Source organism: Topomyia yanbarensis, chromosome 1, assembly GCF_030247195.1.
Source record: "Topomyia yanbarensis strain Yona2022 chromosome 1, ASM3024719v1, whole genome shotgun sequence".
Taxonomy (NCBI): domain Eukaryota; kingdom Metazoa; phylum Arthropoda; class Insecta; order Diptera; family Culicidae; genus Topomyia; species Topomyia yanbarensis.
Window position 1 is genome coordinate 133635892 of NC_080670.1, and position 26424 is coordinate 133662315.

At 40.3% G+C, this 26424-nt stretch overlaps 1 protein-coding gene across 6 annotated transcripts in view; it reads left to right on the forward strand.

Annotated features, from left to right (window-relative positions):
- LOC131688869 (thymidylate synthase) overlaps positions 1-26424 on the forward strand; it is an 888839-nt gene that overhangs the window by 490498 nt on the left and 371917 nt on the right. For 3 of the 6 annotated variants that reach the window (XM_058973921.1, XM_058974011.1, XM_058973837.1), the window contains one exon: positions 17518-17527. The exons of the other annotated variants lie outside the window; for them this stretch is intronic. The gene's annotated coding sequence lies outside the window, so the exon portion shown is untranslated. Of the gene's footprint in view, positions 1-17517; positions 17528-26424 lie in introns of those variants that run through there. 6 annotated transcript variants of the gene reach the window in all.

Sequence of the window (26424 nt, forward strand, 5' to 3'; positions counted from 1 at the left end):
AAACAAAATAATATTGAAATGTGTAACCCCCTAGTTTTAAGAAATTCAAAATGTAAAACAATGAAAAAATGGCACCTTTAAGCTAACGCATACGTGCCTTATCAAATAAACAAATTGAAAAAAAAAAACGATTTGAAACACCTTCTCATTGATCTCTCTACGTCTACCATCCCTTTCTTCCACTGTAACGTCTGTCCCATCTCTATCTAGCCTATGTTCGTCACCTTTGGTGACCTTCTCATGACCATAGAGAATCCTGTACGGCGAAAGGCCAGTAGATGAATGAATGGTCGTGCAATTCCTCGATCTCTGCAATCTTTGTGTCCCACAAACGCTGATCTTGCTGCATATAGGTTCTCAAACAGGCGTTGATGGTCCTATTTGCTCGCTCCACAGGATTGGACTGACTGTGGTGGCGTTAGTTCGGCCAATGTTGGATTCCACGGCGTTTTAGAAGAGTCTGGAATTCCTTTCCCACAAATGTAGTGGCATTATCCGTGATGATGATTTCCGGAGTTCCAAAGCGCCTCAGTCAGTAATCCTCCACGATTCAGCATACTTCTTTACTCTCAATTCTCCTCATAGGAACCAAGAGTGTCCATTTAGAGAACAGGTCCATCATGACCATCAAATGACACTTTCCCTGCTTACTGCGAGGAAGGCTCTGAATAAAGTCCATTGCCAAGATCTGAAAGGGTTTACTACTAAGCCTCTGGTTCCCCATCTCCGGAGCCATCGTTTACGGTTTGCACTGCCTGCATGTACTGCACGTAAGGCCAGTAGTAGCGAAGTTTTAGCTTGTGTATAGTTTTCTCATATCCAGGATGTAAGGATTGGTCATGCTCTTGTTTTAAAGCTTCTTCCCGTAGATCGTCTGGCAAGCATAACTTCCATTCATAGCGATAATCCATTACACCCGTGGGCGAGGCTACAAATTTGAATAATTTGTCATTCTCGATTTTGAAATCGACAAAATCTTCAGAGGTTTCCAGAACCTTCTGGTAGGTCTTGGAATACCAATCGTTTCATGCCAACTCCACTGTTTCTACCGCGCGGGATAGAGAATCCGGAACCACGTTTTCGGACCCCTTTGCGGTGCTTTATAATCATGTCGTGTTGTTGCAGCAACATGCTCCAACGACTTAGCTTGGATGACGGTTTCCATTTGGAGTTCATGATAAATGATAATGCAGAGGAATCGGTGATCAATGTGAACCGAGTTCCTTCTACATATGGTCGAAATTTCCTCAGCTTTCCATGCTCTTTGCGACATGGTTAGCTTAAGTGAAAAATAAGCAATTACGTGCTCCCTGCCATCAGTTTCCTGGGCAAAACACCCGCTATTGCCGTGTCACTTGCGTCGGTCTGAATCGTGAAGGGCTTCTCGAAGTCTGGACAAGCTAGTATCGGCGCCATTATTAATTTTTCTGTGAGGGTTAAAAAAGCTTGCTCGGCTTCTTCGTCCCACCTTACCACTTTTGGCTTTCCCTGGAGCAAATTTGTTAAGGGGGCCGTCAATTCGCTGAATCCTTCTATAAAACTCCGATAGTAGTTAACCATCCCTAAAAACCGCCTCAACGACCTGACCGACGTAGGACGTTCAAAATTTACTATGGCATCAATCCGATCGGGGTTTGGCCTCAATCCTGTCTTCGACAGCACGAAACCCAAGTATGGTAGCTCTGGCACACCAAACTTAGATTTCTCCAAATTTATCGACAGATTGGCAGCGTCTAGCTACTTCTTTCAGACTTCGGAGGTGCTCCTAAAACGTGTTGCTTACAATGACAATGTCGTCAAGGTAAATAAACACGTTTGGTTCCAGTTCACTTTACCCAAGGACATGGTCCATAAGCCTAGACAAAGTGGCTGGGCTATTCACCAATCCAAACAGTAATCTGGTGAACTGGAACAGCCCTCTTCCGAACACCCTGAAGGCCGTATATTTTCGGGACTCGGGATCCAAAGGAACTTGCCAAAAAGCCTTCGTCAAGTCTATGGTTGATAAGTACTTTGAAGCCCCTAATCTCCCTAGTATTCGGTCTTGATGTGGACGAGGGTAGCCGTCTCTCCGTGTCCTTAGATTCAATTTTCTGGCATCTATACACATCCTAACCTTTAGGCAATCTTCCCCGTCCTCTGAAACTCCCTTTTTCATTACTGTCAGAAGAGCCCAGTTGCTATTCGACCTTTCAACGACCCCTGATTCAATCCATTTATCCAATTCCTCATTCACGCTCTTCTGAACTTCCGGTGACCATGGATACTGATTCAGACGAACAGGGTCTGCATTCCTAAAATCTTTCGTGAACTCAATCTTGTGGGTTATTAGTGGTGTTATATCCAGTTTTGCACCCTCGCGAAATACCTTAAACTCCTTTTTGACCTTTTCTAACTCAGCCTTCTGTTCTGCTGTTAATACTGTCTCTTCATCATCAACCTCTTCTTCCATTTCCTCAAACGAGATTACTTCCGAGCTAACTGACGGTGCTAAAAAGTTTCCAAAAATTCATCCCTAATATCAACCGACGACTCAAGGCAGGGGCAACGATAGGCGTAACAATCTTGGTTTTACCGTTAAACGTGATTGGCACATTTACGAATCCGTTGACTTCCAAGGCGGTTCCTCCTGCGGTCGTTAGCTTCAACGTGGTGGGTTGTAACTTTAGCTTTAGGTCGCGTAACAGCTTTCCACTGCCTATCCTTAAAACCGTCATTTGTGCACCACAATCCAGCAAGCCTTTACTCCCATCACGATTACCTTGGCAAATGGCCAATTATTTCCATCTACTCGCAAAATTAACACTCCCCCACTTCTGCTTTAGCCGGAACGAATTTGGTTGAAGGCTTTTTATAAACATGCCGACAACCTCCTACGACGACATTTTGCAGTTTTTTGCGAAAAAGGGACACTTTTCCTTCGTATAATCATGAAAACCTCAATCAGACTTTTTTTTCCTTCAAGCACGAGCTAAAATGATGATAATTTCCGCGACAATTGAAGCAAACCGACCTGTCCGGAATTCTGTGTGCTGCTATTCGGCTCTCCAGAGTTCCCTTGCTGCTTCCTTGTTGCGGATCTTGCAAGGGAGGGTTCTGCTTTCCGTTTGTTTCGTTTTGTTGGGGCGAATCCTTCTTTGGACCCCAACACTCTTTTCTATTTCCACCAGGTCCTTCTTGTTTCGAGTTCCGCCAATCACCACTTCTTCCTGAGTCGCGATCTCTCCTGCTCCCACCAGTGTTTCTCGGTCCTCTATTAGACGAGTTGCCGACTATTTCGTGGACCAGGCTCGTTCTAGCGTTTTGTTCCGTGTCCTTTTTGTACAAGAACCAATTCGCCGAATCTAGCTTTCTTCCCCAAACCTTCAATATCCGTAACGGTCGCACACCCTTGACCAATAACGAGTTCTTGTAGTCTGACCTCAGATTCCGAAATACTATGTCGAACTTCCTCTGCTCGGTTGGCGGAACTGCCATCTGATCAAAAATGTCTTTGATAGCGTTGTAGAAATCTTGGAACTTTTCTGATCGTCTTTGCCTTCACTGTGCTGCTTATTGTTCGTAGTGGTAATCCATATCAGGGGGTTGGTATTCTAGCTTCAATTCTGTCACAAATTCCCTCCAGTTTCTAAACTCCTTGTTCTTCTTCCCCTCAATATACTAAGATCTGGCATCTCCGGACAAGTGTATTGCTTCGTTAAACAAGACGCACTTGCCCAATTTTTTTAGCTTCTGCCATGAATTCCACCTCTGCTATGAATTTATTCAGGTTCCTACCATCATCTTTACCGTCGTAGCGCAATTTCCAATCCGATACCGACCTTGGGTATCGCTTCCGCCGCGTTCTTCTCTTATCATTTTCCTCCTGACTTTCTCTCGCGCTTTTACTAGAGTCCCTACACTCTTTGTCTAAATCGCTTTCTACTTCACTATTGCTACCTTCTGAGGATGAACCTGAATCGTCCTTGTTAAACTTCATTCTCTGCTTTTTTGGTTGAACTATGCTCTTAATTTCCCTCATCATCTTCTTCTTTTTATTATTTTTCTTACCTTCCTCAGTCTTACTTTCCATTTGTTTTCCTCTCGAATTTGCTACCTGCACATTGGTTTCCACTCTATTATTCAAGCCGTTCAGCTTAGATGCAACGATCTTATCAATATGCACGATCAATCTCTGGAAAAGATCCTCTGAGCTTTTTGATTTCCTTCCCAAAGTTGCTGGAGTGGAACTCATAGTTTTTGTTAATTTCCTATTCCCCAAAATAGAAACATCCCCTTCATCATCAGAGTCGTTATTCTCTGTCTCAGGTCCTTGGATGCTTAATTTACTCATCTCATTCAGAATTCTTGCTTCTGTCTCCCTTGCCGCATCTGGGTCAGTAGACAACCATGAGAAGTATTCATTCAACAACATCATGGCTGTTTCTTCCAAGCCCATGGTATCAAATTTCTTCTTCAACCGTAGCAATCGAAACTACAAACCAATCGTGTTTGCAACTGTGTCATCTCTGACTTTCTAGCTTTCCTACTTTCTAAAGCATACCGAATCTCAGCGAGTTTCTCATCAATCAGATGGAACTCTTCCTCACACTTTTCATCTTTTATTTCTCGTGTTACAAAATTGTTAGTTTCTCGTTCGATTTTCATTGAGATTCACCACATGTAAAATCTGCATTTCGTATGGCATGTTCGTGCTCCAATTCATCATCCAGAAGGTGATTTACATTCAGGGAGCGATATTGGAGCGAAAATTCAGAGTTCATCGTGTTTAATTTAACGAAAATTCAATATGATTTTTTTTTATAAATTAAAATTAGTTAAATTTGAATTAAGAAAGTAGTAGGATAAATAATAAATTAAAAATAATATAGTACAATTTAAGAAAATTTATTAATTGTAAGATCAATTTGATCGTTCGTGTTATCTTTTGTCTATTTGTTTTTGTATAGTGTAGTTTTTGTTTCATTCAGGACCTTTTAGAATTGTATTAGTGTAAGTATTTAGTGTTGGCGCGCCAAGTTTGTAGTTTCACAATCCGGTTCTCAAATCAAATTTTTACTGTAGCTTGTGCTAATCTCTTTATTCGCACTTTCCGAACACGTTCCTAGACCAATGTCTTGCAATTTTCCTCGTCTACTTTGCGCTATGCTGCGATTGGATTGCTATACAATCAGAGGATCTGAATGTGTACTCTCCTACCGCCCTGTTAAGTATCCTTAGATTTTTACACTAGTCGGACTTCCGATTACCTTTCACGAATTTACGTTGGTCGCCAAGTAATATCTCTTCTGCGACAGAAACTCCCGAACAAGCTCACAGAGTAAGAGACCGTGGATACTGTGATCTCCGGGTCGGCTTGCTACTGGGTAATCGGAGGGGCTTCGCGGAACAAGATGGTGCACAAAACTATTGTCTTTCTAGGATGTTTCACGGTTCAAAAGGAAAAGCTAATTTAAAATGAAATAGGGAAATTTATTTAAGACAGAATGAGCAAACTAGGTCTGGGTGTGTGTGGTGTGGTTTATTGGGCTATTGTGCGGGGTCAATATGGGTAATGTTCCGTTGCGGTACGTACCGGTGCTGCTACGTTGCACGTGATGTTCTATGCTGGCGAGCGCTCGCTGGTGATCCCGGACGATGCTTGCTGTTCGTTGGATTCACTGTTGGTGTGGGTGGTACTGGTATGGCGTTCCGTTGTAATGACGGATGGGTGGCGTGGCGGGGAAGGAACCGTACGGCGTCTTCCTTCTTTGTCTCAATCGATGAGCCACGGACGATACCGTATTGGCATCACCGAGAAGAGCCCTCCTTTTCGCTTAGGGCACACTGCTTGAGGGTTCACAGGGCTCTGCGGCACCTGTAGGCTAACTCCTTGACAGTTAGACTTTGGCAGATTCCTCTGCCTAGGCCGAAACGTGCGCAGTGAGGAATTCAATCCGTTATAAAAAAGGTCCTGTGTGGGACGTATAGCCAAGGTGAGATTGACGTTTCAGGGTAAATTCAGAGGTTTAGTTTACCTGAATGAACAGCACGATTGGGATCTCCAAGATGTCGGCTAAATGATGTCTGACTTAATAAACTTATTTTCACTCACTTTCGATGCACACGAATGCCGCGGTACTAATGACCAATGGCGGGTTTTTCATTGTCCTCTTTCCTTACTACTGCCACCCACCATTACCATTTCCATCCCAGATGTAACCTATCACCATCCCTTCAGGGGTGTATTATCTCTCCGTATAACACTTTCGACCCTTTCCATCCTAATGTTTTTATATACAATTATCTCTGTTGTGTATTTGTCCCTACTATTTACATTTTATATTTTATTTATTTATTTAATTATTTTAATACTAACCCTACTAACATTAACATTAAAAAACACAACAGTTTAAAAATACAGAAATGCACATAAAAATCATCGGAACTTGTAACGACGGTTACAACTTATAGGTTATGGTTCGCTACAGTTGCGCATTGCTGTATGTTCTATTTAGGAAAATTTTAGGTTTAATTCAGTTATTACAGAAATTGATATTTAGTTCTTACCACGTAGATCAGGAATCAACAGTACTGAAACCGTAATTATATATGAAATATTAGCTTAAGTAGACAAAGTATTCTTAATTATATCTAAGTAGGAGCAACAACGTTTTATCTCTGGCTTCACGCACTAATGTTTTCGTTTCATTCCTCGTCGTCATCCTCTCTAACCCTTTTCGCTGTGACCTTTACCAGTCGATCCTTCTGTCAGTCGGTGGGTAGGGCTGGCAATTGCGAGGAAACCTTTCGTCCACGATGAGTACAATGTCGTTGATCTCGATTGGTTTCACTTTCGTGAACCACTTTGTTCTGCGGGTCAGGGAAGGAAGGTTGTCTCGGTTCCACTGACGCAAAAACTGGTTCGCCATGGTTTGCGCTTGTTGCCAGTTCTGTTTCAATAGTGCAGGGTTGTCATCGAAACAAGTTCACGGAGGCAGTCCATTAGACGACCCAAAGATGAAGTGGTTAGGTGTTAATATGGGAGATTGGTCATCATCGAGTGGGATATCGGTCAGAGTAGTCTTGAGTTCACAATGCATTCTACTTCTATAAGTATGCTCCTTAGACTTTCATCAGTTGGCAAACGATTTGGAAGCAGCTTACTCAGATTTTGTTTGACGATGCGAATTAGCCTTTCCCATGCTCCGCCCATATGAGGAAACAGGAGAGGGATAAAATTCCACTTCGTGTGTGGCGTGGTAAACTCCGCTGCAATCTTCTCGTGGCTCATCTCGGCGAGTGCTGCTTTTAGTTCCTTGTTAGCTCCGACAAAGTTTGGACCATGGTCGCTATATATGGTGATTGGTGTTCCTCTCCGGGCGATTACGTTGCGTAGACCCATAAGGCATGAGTCGGCTGTGAGAGAATGTGCAACTTCTAAGTGGATGGCACGTACGGTGAGGCAGGTTACGAGGACACCCCAGCGTTTCTCCGTTCGACGACCAATGCGTACTGTCATTGGACCGAAGTAGTCCACCCCGATGTGGCTGAAAGGGCGGCTGTAGGCTGCTAGGCGTGAGGCTGGTAGGTCGCTCATCATCGGTGCCCGCGGACGAGCGCGTTCATTTTTGCAGAACTGGCAGCTGTTGCGTATACTGATTTGTAGAGGACCTTCAAACGGGGGATGTAGTAGCGTTGTTTCACCTCATTTATTATGGTCTCGTGATTTTGGTGTAGAAACCTTTGATGAGCGTCCATCACCAGAAGTTTGATTACGCTATGTTTACGGGGTAGAATGATTGGATTAGCTACGCTGCTATCAATAAACTTACAAGCGTTCGTTCGCCCGCGATTCCTTAGGTCCTCCTTTTCATCTATGAACGGCTGAAGACCAAAAAGCGGATTGCTTTTGCGTATTTTGTTTTTCAAATGCTCTGGTTGGTTTGCGGACATAATCGCAATCTCCTTGCTGTAAACGCATCTCTGGGCGATCTGGTATAAATAGCACTCGGCCTGGACTAACTCGTCGTGCTCGTGTGTGAGCGGTCCAGTAGATTTGGGAATATTGTGAATAAGACGCTGGAAGTTACTAATCGCTTTGAATACGTATGCTGTGGTTTTCATAACAGCGCTCCATTGGCTAAATCTGTCTACATCGATAATCGGTTCGAGAACCTTAATGTGAAGTTGCAGGTTTGGACGTAACTCTGTGTCGTAACTAAGCTTCAAACGGTGGCAATCTGGGTGGCCACTCTTCTTTTGATTTCCATAGAAAATCGAGTCGGCGAACCCATCCACTAGAGTTGCTTAGGTCCAGAGTGCTTTTCCACTTAGTTCCATCATCTGCTACATTTAGTTTTGTCGGGATCCATCGCCATTCTGGTAGATTGGTCGTTTCAACAATTTCACTGACTCGCGCGCTGAGGTATTGGCTGTACCGTCGGTGATCCGAATAGATCCAGCACATGACATCTCTGGAGTCTGTCCAGTAGCGCTGCTAGACCTTTATAGAGAGAGACCCCATAGCTGTGTCCGCCAATTTTACTCCAATAACAGCTGCTTGTAGTTCGGACCGGGGTATTGATAGAAATTTCAGTGGGGCCACCCTAGTTTTTGCCCCAACTAATGCGCATTCCCTTTTTGAAAGCGTAGGTAAACAACTGCTGCAAATCCATTCTCACTCGCGTCTACAAATGTATGCATTTCAACAAGGTTACTTTCTTTTACTGATGTAGTAGTCCGGAAGCATCGAGGTATTTTAACGTCGGACACTCGAGGTAGGATCTGCAACCATTTGAGCCATTTTTCAAAATGAGAGTCGTGGATTTGCTCATCCCAGTCGATGGATGTTCTCCAGATCCCTTGTAAAAGGATACGGAGAAACATCTTGTAGTAGCTGATTAGGCCGAGCGGGTCAAAGACCATCATCAATGTGCGTAAGACCTCACGCTTCGTCGGTCGCCAAGAACTTTCTCGGTTGTGTCTGCTTCTCCAATGCTCATGCTTTTTTCCGCAGTTTCTTGTCCTTCTAAAGCAGCAGCGACTGCCGGTTAATTCGAGATCCAGTTTCGCATTTCAAAGCCTCCAGCTTCGTGTATCTTTTTTACCCCAGCTGCTAGTTGTAGTGCTTTCTCCTCCGTTTCTGCGCTGATAAACATGTCATCAACGTAGTGCTGGTGAACGATAGCGTGAACTGCAGCCGGGTCTTCGTGCTCGAATTGCCTTGCGTGGGCGTTTTTAACAAACTGTGCTGCACTTGGGAAGCAGCACGCCCCGAACGACATCACCTGCATGACATACGTGCTGGTATTTTTGTCAGCTACCTTCTCCTTCCACAGAAAACGTTGATACTGCTGATCTGCAGGTCTCATCCGGATTTGATGATACATTTCCCGGATGTCCCCGGAAACCGCCACACGGAACTTACGAAATTGAATCAGGACGGACATTAAGGACGTTAGCTGATCGGGTCCCTTGAGAAGTACGGAATTCAATGAGACTCCGTATGAAGTAGCGGCCGCGTCCCAGACGAGTCTTATTTTGCCGGGTTTGTTAGGGTTCACTACCGGAAACATCGGAAGGTACCAAACTCGTTCACGAGATGTCTTTAGTTCCTCTTCAGTAAGTTTCCTAATATAGCCTTTGCCTAGGTAGTCGTTAATTTTTGAGGTCAGTTCCTGAGCTAGGTTGTCATCCCTCTGCATCCGCCGATCGAGGCATTCCCATCGCCATAGCGCCATTGCCCTGCTGTCCGGGAGTCTGACGTTATCGTATCGCCATAGAAGGCCGGACTTGTAACTACCGTTCGTATATCTGGTCAACGATTGCTGCAGCTCATTCGCTCTTTGATCGTCGTTGGATAGTAGCAGTTTGTTTGGTTTACTAATTCCAAGTACCGTTTCATGACCTCGTGCAGTTCCTCGTCTGATGTCATCTCACATTGACATAATTGAAGACTGTGATGATTGATTTGGCTGGTGCCATTTCTCGCGCTGGAGCTGCATCCATAAATCATCCACCCTAGCCGAGTTTTGACTGCTATGGGTTCATTCGGCTTACCTTCACGGTAGTTCATCACGATTCCCATGCTGGCGTGATCGAGCCCAATGAGAAGTCGGGGGCTGACATCCTGATACGATACCACTGGCAAACCCACCAGATGTCGGTACTTTGCTAGCATCTCCGGCGTCAGTAGCGTCTGCGGCCGAAGCTGTAGACTTCCGACTGTGTGTACTTCGCAAAGCGAAAGCTTCTTGGAGGGGTTTGTGACGCTTGAAATCTGGAAGTTTACTTTCTGAGACAGATCTTCTGTTCTGTTAGTGCCACCGGTCCATCGCAGGCATAGAGACTTTGTGGGTCCTTGTACTCCCAATTCGTCAGCTAAACTCTGCTCCATCAACGTGAGTTCCGATCCGTCGTCTATAAAGGCATAGGTTCGTACCATCTTTGATGGACCATAAAGGAGAACTGGTACGATTCTGAACAGGATCTCGGACTGCCCTTGGTGAACGTTACAACTGGTGATGGTAGCTTGATTCCTTTAAGTTAGTGGACCTGCTCTGGCCAGGGTGGAGGATACGGTCGACGAGTGCTTTCCTTCATCGTGTAGAAGAGGATGATGCAGGTATGAGCAGCCATCGGTACCGCACACCCTTTACTGTTTGCACGGGTCATTGTGCTTTCGTAAGCACTTCCGACAAACTTTACACTCCCGCACTACTGCCCACCTTGAATCATAGCTAAGGTCCTTGAATCGTTTGCACTGTGCGAGCGTCAAACAGATTCCTTTGCATCCAACGCATACTTTGCCTGACTCCTTTGGAGTATAAGTTTTGTTTACCATTGGGGCGTTTTCGGTATGACTGACAGTCCTCTTTTGCATGAAGATTCAAAAAACCATCTCTTTTTGCTGTCCTATGTCGATTATCACCGCCGGCCAGGATTGAAACGGTGCTGGCATCCTCAGCAATGAAGCGTAGTCACATATTGAAGTCCTGGAGATTTGGGTTAGGGTTGTTCCGGGAGTTTCTTACCCAGTCCAGCTTTAACGTCGGTGGCAACCTTTCCACCAATTCGTACCTCAGGGAAGCATTGTACATGAAATCTCCTATCTCGCAGGCTTCTACCGTTGCAACTAGATTCTCTACGCTTAGCGCGAAATGGATCACAGTGTCCAGCTTTTCAATGACAGGTGATGGCAATGAGCGGATCTTCCAGACGATTGCTTGTATGATTGTTTCCGGTCGTCCATATAGCATTTTCAGGGTGCACGTTCGATGGGTGTAGCAGGTGACACTTCACTGCTTCCAACGCCTTTCCTTTAAGGAATTTCCGCAGCCTGAGCATGTTTTCCTCGTTCGAAAATTTGCAAACTGAGTCGAAGGATTGAAAATCGAAAAGAAAAGCGGCCAGTCTTCTGGATTCCCACCGAAGTCTGGCAGGTTTTTTGATACGGCCTGCCTAGCGGCTAGCTGGCTTCGATTCAGCGTATATGTGGAGTCTTCGTTGTCGATCCCGACTGCGGGGGGTATGATTCTTTGCCGCGATTGAGCTACTGGAGTAGATCCTTGTCCGGGAACGAAGTCTAAACCATCCGTAAACGCTTCGGTCTCCCTCCGATTCAGACGCTGCGTACGCACATCGGAACGGCAGTTTGGATAGCTCTGTGCTCGCGGTTGATTTCGAATTGATTCTTCGCGAAGGTTAGACGGAGGAACTGGTCGTTGGAACGTTCTGTTTTGGGCTATAAGGGGTTTAATCATTGCTGACCTCTGTGCCCACGCTTCGGAGATAGTTACCCGTTGCTCTAAAGTTCTGGGGTTCGTCAGACCACGTTCAGCAACCGAAAGGCACAAGTGCATGATACCTTAGGGGTTTCGGGGGTTTCCCATCGGGTCTGCAATCAAAGTCGGAGCTCTACGCTCTATAGTCAAAAGCTCGTTGACTAGTTGTGCTACATGATCAATGTGTTCTTGCCGCGGCTCTTGCAGAGGATCTTTCTGCCTTTGGGGTACCTGAGATTTGCGCGATACATGCTCGTCATCCGGGTCTACGTCAAAAAGGCCTGAGTCATCACCGCAATTTTCCGTGTGTTCTATCCACTACTGTACTTTGGTCGCATTTTCTAGTAAGGAATCCGAATTGCTCACCTGAGATGAGTTCTCGCTCTCCAGATCTCTCAGTAGACTATACTTCTGGTCCAGATACTTCAACTGACATGTCCGCTCCTCCTCAAGCTTCTGCAGCTGTAATTCGATTTTCCATCTAACGCTGCGTTTACTTGATTTCCCGGTCGATTTTACCAGTGACGTCAGGCGGTAGACTTTGCTTCGAACGATTTTCACTGATCTCCTTCGTCTCAAGGGCATCTTTTGGTACCGGGATTGCGGTGTTTGTTTTAATTTTAAGCACGCTTGCACATCCAGTTTATTTCTTCAACTGACTGGCTCACTTCGACGCACGAGAAATGGTACCAAAAATCGCATACGTCACACTGTACCATTATATGGTTATCGGGCTCATCGCATAATCGGCAGCTATTAATTCGGCTCTTGCGAACGTGGCGCGGGGGGTTTCGCCTAACAGAGCCGTTTTTTATCTTGACATAGGCCGCCTTCATGTTTGTTTTGTTCGGCGCTCTAATTTGCACTTTAGGAATGGCTCCTTTTCCAGTACACTTCTTTTTGATGACGATCGTTATGGTTGGTACAACAACTTCAACAGCCGTCTGAGACCCATTTTGGGATTGGACTACCTTTTTCGGTACTGACGACACAAGCTGAGATCTAGAATCGGCCTGGGCGTCATTCTCCAACTGACTCGGCGTCTCCGGGTGAACCGGATTGTTGACGTTGTTCGTAGTCGTACCGCTGGCACGAGTCGAACTACCTTCCGCACTGATGGACCGTCGCATTTCAAAACTCAGTGTGACTATCTGCTCGCCACTCCTTCGATATAAATTTTGTAAATTTGTTAGCGATAGATCCTGAAGTTTACGAGTTTCGTGAAAACCTTTATTGAGGAATTACAAAATTCTGCGATAACGAAGACTATTTTAGGTTAGGGAGCTTTTACAGTGAAAATAATGATTCAACTTACTATAGTAGCTTCGCTACCGTGCAACAATAATAGCGGTTTAAAGGATGGTCACTTGTAGGAACCTTGTAGATAATTTTAATTAGTTTTACGTTAGGCTTAGTAGTAATTTATATGTTACTATGTTTTAATTGCCGCAAGGTTCTACTGTATCGATTTTGTTGGCTATTTTCGGCAAATTTGAGACTAAGAGAAACGAAAGCAATGAAATTGAAAGACGGATAGGTATTCTAGAGCGAATCAGTTATAAACTTAGAACGGAAAACTAGAACTAGGCAGGCTCATATGGGCATGATCGAAAGGAAATGTGAAGAATTTTTTGCCGTCGGCGGTAAAACATGATGATGAGTTATGTTCTACCATAGACCATGCGGTAGACTTGGGTGGAACGCCCAACTCCTACTCTGCAGAAGGCAAAAAATTCTTCACATTTCCTTTCGATCATGCCCATATGAGCCTGCCTAGTTCTAGTTTTCCGTTCTAAGTTTATAACTGATTCGCTCTAGAATACCTATCCGTCTTTCAATTTCATTGCTTTCGTTTCTCTTAGTCTCAAATTTACCGAAATAGCCAACAAAATCGATACATTAGTAGTAATTTAGTTTTACATGTCCTGCTTTTTAGCTTACACTTATAGGTTATGGTTCGCTACAGTTGTACATTGCTGTATGTTCTATTTAGGAAAATTTTAGGATTAATTCAGTTATTACAGAAATTAATTGATATTTAGTTCTTACCACGTAGATTAGGAATCAACAGTACTGAAAACGTAATTATATATGAAATATTAGCTTTAAGTAGACAAAGTATTCTTAATTATATTTAAGTAGGAGCAACAACGTATTATCTCTGGCTTCACGCACTAATGTTTTCGTTTTATTTCTCGTCGTCATCCTCTCTAACCTTTTTCGCTGTGACCTTTACCAGTCGATCCTTCTGTCAGTCGGCGGGTAGGGCTGGCGGTCGCAGTAAACTCAAACCAGGGCCCACCAGGCGCACAGAGGAGTAATTGGGGTCGAATCCTGGCCAAAATTATTTGCTGCTGCAGTTGTTATTATGCCTTAATATGAACTAAAAATAGACAATAACTAGTTTTTGGAACAATTTGGCATCTACCCACTTACCAGTGCAGAGGCCAATTTTCTATATCCTTTCAAATACTAGTCATTTCTAGGTGATCTTTGTGAATACATTTATTTTTCCAGTTGCATTAACATTTGATCAGTGGGAAAGGGAGAAGAAAAGGGACGCCTGTGCATATTTTCATAGAGATACATGTTGGCAAATATAGTATTTGGCCCTACAGCATTTCGGCGTACCTCAAATTAGTATAAATATCAATATTTTCAAATCGCTTGGGATTGGTGGATCGGACAAGATCGGAAGAGTTCGAATATTTTTTGTATAGCTGAAATCTTGTATTGTAATACTGCTTCAGCAACTTTGCCGGATCTAGCCGTATAATGTAACTTTTTTATAATTCAAATTTGGAATAAAATGTTCAAACAAGGTATTTTTTAAAGTTGGTGCAATACACAGCAAGTTTACTTTTTTTAGTTAGTTTTAAGCTGAAGTTAAACAAACGGTTGTGTTGAACTACGTTTGTAATAATATTATCTTATTTAATACAGTCATCATCACTAGAAAGCGATTTTGCTGAATATATAACGAAAACGATTAAAATATCCCTTAAAATATCACCATTGGGCATACATGCAAAAATTCTTTAACAATTTTTGATATACTCCTAATTTTGCCACGTTATACAGTAGATTCTGAGGTATGTAAAAAAATATAACGAAACAAAAAAATCGAAAAAAAATATTTTGGTTTTTGGCCAAGAATTTGTTCTAGTTACTCCTCTGTGCGGCGCGCTGGTCGACGTTGCGCATGTAACAAGTGGTTAAAATTGAGTATATATTTTTAATTTGTAATCGGCAGCAAATGAAATGAAAATGTTCATTCTTTACGGGGGTGGCCGTTAGGGCATCGCAATTTTTTTTGAATTCTCAAAGGCCTCCCCTCTCATATTGTGACAAATGTAAAAGTAAGGAGATTCCAAACCTCACATCATTTGGAAAATTCTAGACTCCCGCCCTTTTCGCTTGAAATTTTTGAATCTGGTACTATGGGAAAAAATGGAGGAAAATATAATAAATGCTATAACTTTCGAAGTAGCAATTGGAAAATTACAATTCATGCCTCTTTTTAAAGGAAATAACCTTAGTATTTGACCTGTTACTAGAAAAATACGGGAAAGTGGGGTTCTGGGTCATTTTGGCCCCAAAATTCCCTATTTTCAATAATTTTTCTGCTCCGTGATGCAATTCATACAATTTTGCAGGTTTTCTAATTTGAAACAATCTCAGAAATCGAACGGAACCTTTTTAACCTTTGTCCGAATACGAGAAGTTGGGGTTAAAGGCCCTTTTGTCATTCATATTAAATTTTATCACTTTCTCGTGCATATCTTTATTATTCTTCAATCAATTTTCATAGAATGTACCTTCTTGAACGTGGAAAATTCTTAGAAATACAACAAAAATAGATTAGTTAGCGGTTAAATTCAGAAACATCAAATTTTTTGACATTAACTCTACAAATCACATTTTTTTTAATTAAATGTCCTAATATCTCAACTTCCCCTATTTTTACAGGATGGAAACTTTTCTCATGTGATCCCCAATAAATCTATCTATCCCAAGAATCCCATATTTTTCCCGAAACGAAAATATCTCCATTCAAATGATAGGATTATTTCCGTTAAAAAGAGGTATTGCTACTTCAAAAGTTGAAGCATTTAATATATTTTTCCTCCATATTTTCCCATAGTGCCAATTTCAAAAATTTCAAGTGATGTGGGCGGGAGTCTAGAATTGTCCGAATGATGTGAAATTTGGCATCTGAGCTGACTTTGACATTTATCACAATATGACCCTCTCAGTCTTTGAGAATTCAAAAAAAAGTTTTTTTTTTGCAATGCCAGATTGGGCGTAGCGTAGTTGGTTAATCGATGACCTTGTACGCAGCGCACCTGGGTTCGAGCCCCGACCCCGCACATAGGATTAGAAATTTTTTATAAGAGATTAAGTTTTTTTTTACGTTTTAACGACATTCAATTAGCTAGAGATTACTGGGTAGGGAAAGTTATGAAACTTAGAGCCATAGTACTCAAGTGAGAGCAAGGATGTGAAGTAAACAGATCGGAAAGCTAGAAGTGGCAGGGTCATTAGAACAGGCTTAATATCATGCGGGCTTAATTCGTTAGCCGGTTGTCACGGTAAAGATAGATACGTCTACCTTTATCAAGGACACATGATAGTGAACTCGGGTGATTCGTAGTTATTCTGCCTAAGCTCGACCCTCATTATCAGAAGGCAAAAATTAAGCCCGCATGATATTAAGCCTAATGACCCTGCCACTTCTAGCTTTCCGATCTGTTTACTTCACATCCTTGCTCTCACTTGAGTACTATGGCTCTAAGTTTCATAACTTTCCCTACCCAGTAATCTCTAGCTAATTGAATGTCGTTAAAACGTAAAAAAGAAAATTTGACTAACATAGTCGAAATAAAAAAGGAAAAAAGTAAGAGATTAAGATATAAGAGAGACCCTAGGAGGCGAATGATCTTGACAATCGAAATAAAAAAGATGGGTAGGTAATGTCAGAGACATAACCGAAGTGAAGTAGAATACACTTAGGCCGTTAATTGGAATGCTGCAATTTTTGCGATCTTCTGCATTAAAATCAGCTGTTTCGATATTTGTTATGATGTATTGTGCCCCGTTGTTGTGGTACATTTTACCTCTGTACAGGTGCGTTTTGTCCTGTCCCATTTTTCAAAGAGCAATTTATAATAATTTTGAAACATTGACTATTTTTCATGTTCCTGAATATTTTGCAAAGCGATTGTGATTTCAGAGTAAAATGTTGGCTAAATGATATCATTAATTAAATTCTCCCAATTGATAGTCTATAGCTAAGTTATGATTATATTTTCTTAGGAATGTATTTTGCCCCATTTATCTCTACATACGTTTGCATTACATTCACATAAATCACTTGCGACGTGTTTGTGCAAATGGAATCTTGGTCATACCTCAAAAATTTTAAACGTGCACCCGAGAGACATCAGTGGTAAAATTCAAATATTAGGTTTGTTCCAAAGTTTCGAGTGGGTAATTACCAACTCGATTATTTTCAAGTGGATACTATTACATTTACTACTCACATTACCCACCAACCCTGATTATTGAATATTTTATTACACATATGTATAGTGGGATCAAAATGCGTTCGTCTTGCTGAATATTTTTAGAAATAGGCCACTTTAAAGTATGGCATGTACAAATGAAGTAAATTAAGGGCCAAATTGGATAACAAAGAGTTTTTGGACTTACTGTAAATAGAACTCACTCTACAGTTAAGAGCCAGCAGAAGGGCATTTACGCGTGGAATGTCGGCATTAGAGAGTTAAGGCGAATGCCCTATACATAATTTGTTCACTTTCACCAAGCAGGTTTTTAGCGTGGAGTTTTCGCAATAACCCTGCAATTGCCACGTATGACAATAACCAACAACGAATGTGATGCCAGGACATTACTTTTAATGGAGCATTTCACTAGTTGAACAGCGAAATAAGCAAAATCATGTAGTTGAACATAGAATAAATCGGTCTTAATGTGGATGTACAAATCCCGTCATACATGCAGCAGTTATACAATTAAACTGTGTTTATAGCAGCATATACATAGATGATATGTAAAAAGTTGTCCCAGTTTGCCCCGAGTATCAAATCAACGGCAGAAACATATATCAGTATCCAATAAGCCAGCATTATCTCCTTCACACAACACAACAACCAATGCTATTAAAATCATCATCGTCAATCGCACTACCGCTTACCAAAAGAAAATCAACCAAATGATGCATTTATCTGAGCCCGCCACGCATAATTTAAAGAGCAAGAGAGTGCACACAACCACCCCTTCGAATGCGCACACTTGCAATCCGCGTAGCGTTCTGCTTTTTCTGCGATGTGTGCTGATCATTGTACGCACGCCATGCCTGTGCATCATTGGATGGAATGATGCCTGGCGGCAGTGATTGAATTTATTCCAACCGGAAAGAGTAATGAAGCCGACACAAAACGTAGCAGCTACTACGAGGTCAGAAAGCAAACTGACGAATTTTCTCTTATGTGCGCTTTAAACCCGGTGCTGTCCTAAATCGCTCCGCTCCGTCGGACTTGAACTAGTTGATAGCCCGTATGTTTGAATAATCCGGGCAAACAAGTGGATCACAGGTTTGCTCGCGAGGGGCCGCCGACGCACCATCGGAACCCGGCGGATCCCGCTTCGGATCCTTGGTCTCAGTTATGCAACGATACCAAGGGTTAATTGGTATATAAGTTCAAATAACTGCTCATATTTGAAAGAAGAATCAACCCTTATGTTTAAGTAAACCGGGCAAACGAGTAAATCAACAAGGGCCATTTGGTATACAAATTTAAAGAACAGCTCATGACTGAAAGAAGGAATCAACCCTTGTTTCTGGCAAATATACATGGCAAATATATATATATATATATATATATATATATATATATATATATATATATATATATATATATATATATATATATATATATATATATATATATATATATATATATATATATATATATATATATATATATATATATATATATATATATATATATATATATATATATATATATATATATATATATATATATATATATATATATATATATATATATATATATATATATATATATATATATATATATATATATATATATATATATATATATATATATATATATAATGTCGCACTCGCACTTGGTGAAAAGTTTTTCCTAGGCCTTTGCCAGCGGAACACTACACTTTTACCCCACTCAATTGATCCGGCCAGAAATTAACAATCGTGAAGTGATTCTGGCGGATCGTGCTTCGGATCTTTCAGATCCCACTTCAATTTTCCGTATCACGAGTGAAACGCACTATCCCAGTATCACGAAGGGACTACGCTGCCTCGGGTCATCACTCCTCGGACCGAACTTTTACTAATTGATCTCATTTTCGACGCGGGAAGCCCTTTTTATCCTCCTCCTTCCCCGGAAACCATCCCCACTCTCGGACGATGACCTCTTGTTGTATATCGCGTAGCAAAGGAAAACATTATTTACAAACATGTATGGGTTGGTGCTCCGATAAAAAGTTTATTTGAATTTTTATATCGGATTGGTTACATGCATAACCTTTACATTGTATAATTTTCACAAAATAAACAAATGATCAAAAATATGTAAATAAACTATCTGACATATAATATAAATAATTGTGTAAATAAATAGGGTAAATAAATCAATATGGAATAAATAAATAAATAAATAAATAAATAAATAAATAAATAAATAAATAAATAAATAAATAAATAAATAAATAAATAAATAAATAAATAAACAAATAAATAAATAAATAAATAAATAAATAAATAAATAAATAAATAAATAAATAAATAAATAAATAAATAAATAAATAAATAAATAAATAAATAAATAAATAAATAAATGAATGAATAAATACTGACGGGCACCAACCGAAGACTACTAAACATGAAATAAACATCCTTCAAACATGTAAACATGGAAGCTATGACATTTATTTCACATTTAGACATTTACTGACAATATTTACAAATATAACAAAATTTCTAGGGGTCTATATTAAGCTGGCCCAGTGACCACGGATTTATTGTGACCAACGAAACACAGGTCACAGTCCGCAGCAACCCAGGGTGATTTATAAGGGGTCCATGGTACGAAAAAGGTTGAGAACCGCTGGTGTAGGGTATTAATTCACCCCGTATTGCTGAACTGAGAAGAGAGCTTGTACGTCTATTAAATCATCAGCTGCCAACGATCTATGGTGTATTGCTGGATTTCACTGAAACGGTAAATCAGTTGTAGTTTAACAAGTTTGCAAGCTCATTCCTCAGATATTTCAACTGATAATTTATTAACCAAAGTTGACATTTTATCCATCAGTGAGACCTGGTTGAACAATTGTTCTACTGTAGATATAAATGGTTTTAGTCGTATTGCTGAATCCAAGCACTCCCATTCGAGAGCTGATGGTGTTGCAATTTATAAGAGAATCTTTGTATCTCCTATGGCTATTGTTCATGAAATTAACCGTTGTGTGTCCGACGCGGTACCCGGGTACCTTTTTAAGTTTCAATTAATGAAATTCCCATGTTTTATACATAGCTGGAAATTGAAACTTTGTGACATCTAAGAACTTCACTAAGTCAAGCTTTTGGGTTAATAAAATTGTTGATATAGTAAGGGGGAGTGAGGAGGGGTTCCTGCATTTTTTTACTACGTAACATGCCGACGTGGGTACCCGGGTACCCACAAAACTTAAATGTCAATAACTAAGGCAATTTCTAACCGATTTCGACACTTTTGAGTGTTTTGGATTCAGGAGCTCATCCACTATTAGACTTGGTAAAAATAAATCGGGTTACTTCATTGGGTTCCGGGGAATCCGGATTTCCGGAAGCAGGTCCCAGTGCTGGGATACTATTTGTGAACTTCAATGGAATACTAGCTAGGGTTGTGGTACCGGTACCGAAAATCCCGGGAATACCGACCCATTTTTAGTACCGTAATACCGGTACTGAACAAAAGCCAGTACCGGTATTTTCGGTACTATACAATTTTTTATGACAAATATGTTAACTCTGCAGGGGGATCTGTTTCAAAATATCGTTCTGCAAGATAACGTTTAATTATATTAATTTGACTTCTAGATAAGTCGTTGAGATAACACCTTTGTGTGGGAATGAGGTGGGGCCATCATCATAGTAATTCTAGAAGTTAAAGTTTTATTAGCGACATTCTGATTGGTTTCCATTATTCACTGGGTGGCGCGTAATAAGACTATCCCGAGCAAATACTCATGGGTTCAAACACCACACAGCCCCTTGAAAAGACCTTAAACATGGTCCGTGCCAAAATTCCCAACCATCAAGGCACCATAAAATGGTCTCAATAACCTATAAAAACACCAACATATGGTGTTTTATATGGGACCTACCGGACCATGGTAATGGTGTTTTCATGGGTTGAACCCATTTCAAGCACCCATGTCAAGCCCCATGAGCATGGGGGTATTATGAACTATCCGTTTGCTCGGGATGGTCCAAGTCATGTCTGTATTTGATTTGCTCTTAAACCTTTATCTATAATAGAACGAACAGCGATTTAGTAGCTAACAGTTTTAGACTTGGTGAACTGCTTCAAATAGGGCGATTTGTAATTATTGGTAATCGGAAAATTCAGCAAAACTCCGTAATTTAACAGGAAAGCAAAGAGCCTGGATATGCGTTAGAGAATAGTAGGCAAACGACATAAAGTTCGAAACCAATTTTCAAAAAAGCAAGAGAGGAAATGCGATTAACCTGCTCGGATTTACTGCCATTCTCGCTTTGATTTACTGTTGTTAACAGGGTTTCATACATTTACCATCTGTTCAAGTCGATGAAAATCGCACCACTTAGCAGTTATTGATTTCAAAGTGGCCTAGATTTCGAAATAAAAGAAGGTGCCCTATACGAAAAATATCTTCTGTGAAATGAGTCTTGCCATTCCGAAGCAATTAAAAAAACATGTTTTTTGATCAGCAAAAATCAATCATCTGAGAATAAGATCATCAGTTTGAGCATTCAATTTCAGTTTAAAGCTTTTTTCGATTTTTTTTTAAAAATATTCGAGTACCGGTACTTTACCGGTGCTACCGGTACACCGGTACTGAGCGCTTCAGTACCGTAGTACCGGTTCTCGCCAAAAAGGGTCGGTACTGCGAACCCTAATACTAGCAATATAGGTTTCAAAATTGTTGAAATTGCATCAGTAGGCTGTATCTCGTGGTTTTGGAACCATTTGGTGATTTGATCCCGGAACGGACATTCCGGAGAAGGTTCCCGTGGGGCCGTGAGTGGCCATTCCATTCCAATTCCATTTTTCAAATCGCCATAGGGTCCCGTAACAATAAATAATACCCTTCTGAGACAATTTGAAGAGTTTTGATACTCATATTGCTGGGACATTATTAAAATTTACAATTCCATTCCTAGTACTGGAACATTGTCCCGGAAAATCCGGATTACCAAGAACCAGATCCATTCACCCGATGCACTTTTACAGAATCAAAAAGTGGACGAGTTCCTGAATCCAAAACATCTAAAAGTGGCTAAATCGGTTGAAGGAAGCCATAGTTATGAGCATTTTAATTTGTGGGTACCCGGGTACCCACGTTGGCCTGTTAAAGGTGTTTTTTTTTTGTTGGACACATAACAGTTAAACAAGTTAATGAGGAAATTTTACTAAAAAGTAGTCAAACGTTGCTGGATGCTGTATACATTTTGCCAGATAACACTTAAAAAGAAATGCAATTATTCGTTATACGTAGTTTATTTTAATGCGCTTCAAAAAATATTCCGAAGGTTGTTTCAGGAGATTTTAACATAGATGTTTCAAAGCGGGAGAATATGAAATTTGTTCATTCTATGAATGAGTATCTCAAATTGCGTCTCATCTCTGATACATCACAAGCAACTACACTTGGAGACAAATGCATTGAACATTGAACTATATTTGGTACTTTTCATGTCACAGACCAATACTTTCTTTAACTGATCCAGTGATTTAATTTGTAACGAGAAATATACAACGCTTGGTACAATTATAACCGGTTGACGACCTACACCTTCACCAATCATGTTAGAATCGCATTCAGGATAATAGCTAAGCCAGAAAAAAATAAGAAGTCAGAAACATCCAAGAAGCGAACGTCTATAATTTTTCTAAAAAATAATTAGAAATGTTTCTCGCTCAAATAACTTTTCTGAAAATTCCGATGAGTATCAAAGTATTTGAAGAACGGGCTCATTAAGTATTCTACATCTCTCCGGTTATGTCGCAGACATTATCCACCCATTTTTAGAAGTAGAATACTTCTATCGTTTCAATATGGGGATCCCTTTTCAAAAATTTCTGCTGATATATTTTCCGTTTTCAAATGCGAATAACATCCGTTGTACTGATCGAAATCGCTATATTTTTGCACTATCTGATCGGAAATATGTGCACGTATATTGTATTTGATTCCGTAAAATGTACCTATATTATAGGGGAGCACGTCGTTTGGCATAAGTTCGTTTGGCATAAGTTCTTTTGGCATAAGTTCATTTGGCATAATGTTCATTTGGCATAACAGCAGGTAACACATGCTTTCGTTTGGCATAATGTTCATTTGGCATAATGGTCATTTGGCATAATAGTCATTTGGCATAATGGTCGTTTGGCATAATGGTCATTTGGCATAATGGTCGTTTGGCATAATTTGAAATATACATTGAAATCTCTGTTATATTTAATGTTGACGCATAATGTGGCTACCCCACATCGCTTTAAGTATGGTGCTTAAAGTAGTTGATAGCCCCTATGTTTGAATAACCCGGGCAAACGAGTGGGTTGCTGGTGAGCGGTAGCCGCTTCTGACGGCGGGTTGATGACTACCTCGACCCCTCGGTTATGCGATATTTCCAAGGGCTATTTGGTATATATATTCAAAGAACTGCTCATATCTTAAAGAAGGAATCAATCCTTGTTTCTGACAAATATATATATATATATATATATATATATATATATATATATATATATATATATATATATATATATATATATATATATATATATATATATATATATATATATATATATATATATATATATATATATATATATATATATATATATATATATATATATATATATATATATATATATATATATATATATATATTTGTCAGAAACAAGGATTGATTCCTTCTTTAAGATATGAGCAGTTCTTTGAATATATACCAAATAGCCCTTGGAAATATCGCATAACCGAGGGGTCGAGGTAGTCATCAACCCGCCGTCAGAAGCGGCTACCGCTCACCAGCAACCCACTCGTTTGCCCGGGTTATTCAAACATAGGGGCTATCAACTACTTTAAGCACCATACTTAAAGCGATGTGGGGTAGCCACATTATGCGTCAACATTAAATATAACAGAGATTTCAATGTATATTTCAAATTATGCCAAACGACCATTATGCCAAATGACCATTATGCCAAACGACCATTATGCCAAATGACTATTATGCCAAATGACCATTATGCCAAATGAACATTATGCCAAACGAAAGCATGTGTCACCTGCTGTTATGCCAAATGAACATTATGCCAAATGAACTTATGCCAAAAGAACTTATGCCAAACGAACTTATGCCAAACGACGTGCACACCTATAATATAGGTACATTTTACGGAATCAAATACAATATACGTGCACATATTTCCGATCAGATAGTGCAAAAATATAGCGATTTCGATCAGTACAACGGATGTTATTCGCATTTGAAAACGGAAAATATATCAGCAGAAATTTTTGAAAAGGGATCCCCATATTGAAACGATAGAAGTATTCTACTTCTAAAAATGGGTGGATAATGTCTGCGACATAACCGGAGAGATGTAGAATACTTAATGAGCCCGTTCTTCAAATACTTTGATACTCATCGGAATTTTCAGAAAAGTTATTTGAGCGAGAAACATTTCTAATTATTTTTTAGAAAAATTATAGACGTTCGCTTCTTGGATGTTTCTGACTTCTTATTTTTTTCTGGCTTAGCTATTATCCTGAATGCGATTCTAACATGATTGGTGAAGGTGTAGGTCGTCAACCGGTTATAATTGTACCAAGCGTTGTATATTTCTCGTTACAAATTAAATCACTGGATCAGTTAAAGAAAGTATTGGTCTGTGACATGAAAAGTACCAAATATAGTTCAATGTTCAATGCATTTGTCTCCAAGTGTAGTTGCTTGTGATGTATCAGAGATGAGACGCAATTTGAGATACTCATTCATAGAATGAACAAATTTCATATTCTCCCGCTTTGAAACATCTATGTTAAAATCTCCTGAAACAACCTTCGGAATATTTTTTGAAGCGCATTAAAATAAACTACGTATAACGAATAATTGCATTTCTTTTTAAGTGTTATCTGGCAAAATGTATACAGCATCCAGCAACGTTTGACTACTTTTTAGTAAAATTTCCTCATTAACTTGTTTAACTGTTATGTGTCCAACAAAAAAAAAACACCTTTAACAGGCCAACGTGGGTACCCGGGTACCCACAAATTAAAATGCTCATAACTATGGCTTCCTTCAACCGATTTAGCCACTTTTAGATGTTTTGGATTCAGGAACTCGTCCACTTTTTGATTCTGTAAAAGTGCATCGGGTGAATGGATCTGGTTCTTGGTAATCCGGATTTTCCGGGACAATGTTCCAGTACTAGGAATGGAATTGTAAATTTTAATAATGTCCCAGCAATATGAGTATCAAAACTCTTCAAATTGTCTCAGAAGGGTATTATTTATTGTTACGGGACCCTATGGCGATTTGAAAAATGGAATTGGAATGGAATGGCCACTCACGGCCCCACGGGAACCTTCTCCGGAATGTCCGTTCCGGGATCAAATCACCAAATGGTTCCAAAACCACGAGATACAGCCTACTGATGCAATTTCAACAATTTTGAAACCTATATTGCTAGTATTAGGGTTCGCAGTACCGACCCTTTTTGGCGAGAACCGGTACTACGGTACTGAAGCGCTCAGTACCGGTAGCACCGGTAAAGTACCGGTACTCGAATATTTTTTTAAAAAAATCGAAAAAAGCTTTAAACTGAAATTGAATGCTCAAACTGATGATCTTATTCTCAGATGATTGATTTTTGCTGATCAAAAAACATGTTTTTTTTAATTGCTTCGGAATGGCAAGACTCATTTCACAGAAGATATTTTTCGTATAGGGCACCTTCTTTTATTTCGAAATCTAGGCCACTTTGAAATCAATAACTGCTAAGTGGTGCGATTTTCATCGACTTGAACAGATGGTAAATGTATGAAACCCTGTTAACAACAGTAAATCAAAGCGAGAATGGCAGTAAATCCGAGCAGGTTAATCGCATTTCCTCTCTTGCTTTTCTGAAAATTGGTTTCGAACTTTATGTCGTTTGCCTACTATTCTCTAACGCATATCCAGGCTCTTTGCTTTCCTGTTAAATTACGGAGTTTTGCTGAATTTTCCGATTACCAATAATTACAAATCGCCCTATTTGAAGCAGTTCACCAAGTCTAAAACTGTTAGCTACTAAATCGCTGTTCGTTCTATTATAGATAAAGGTTTAAGAGCAAA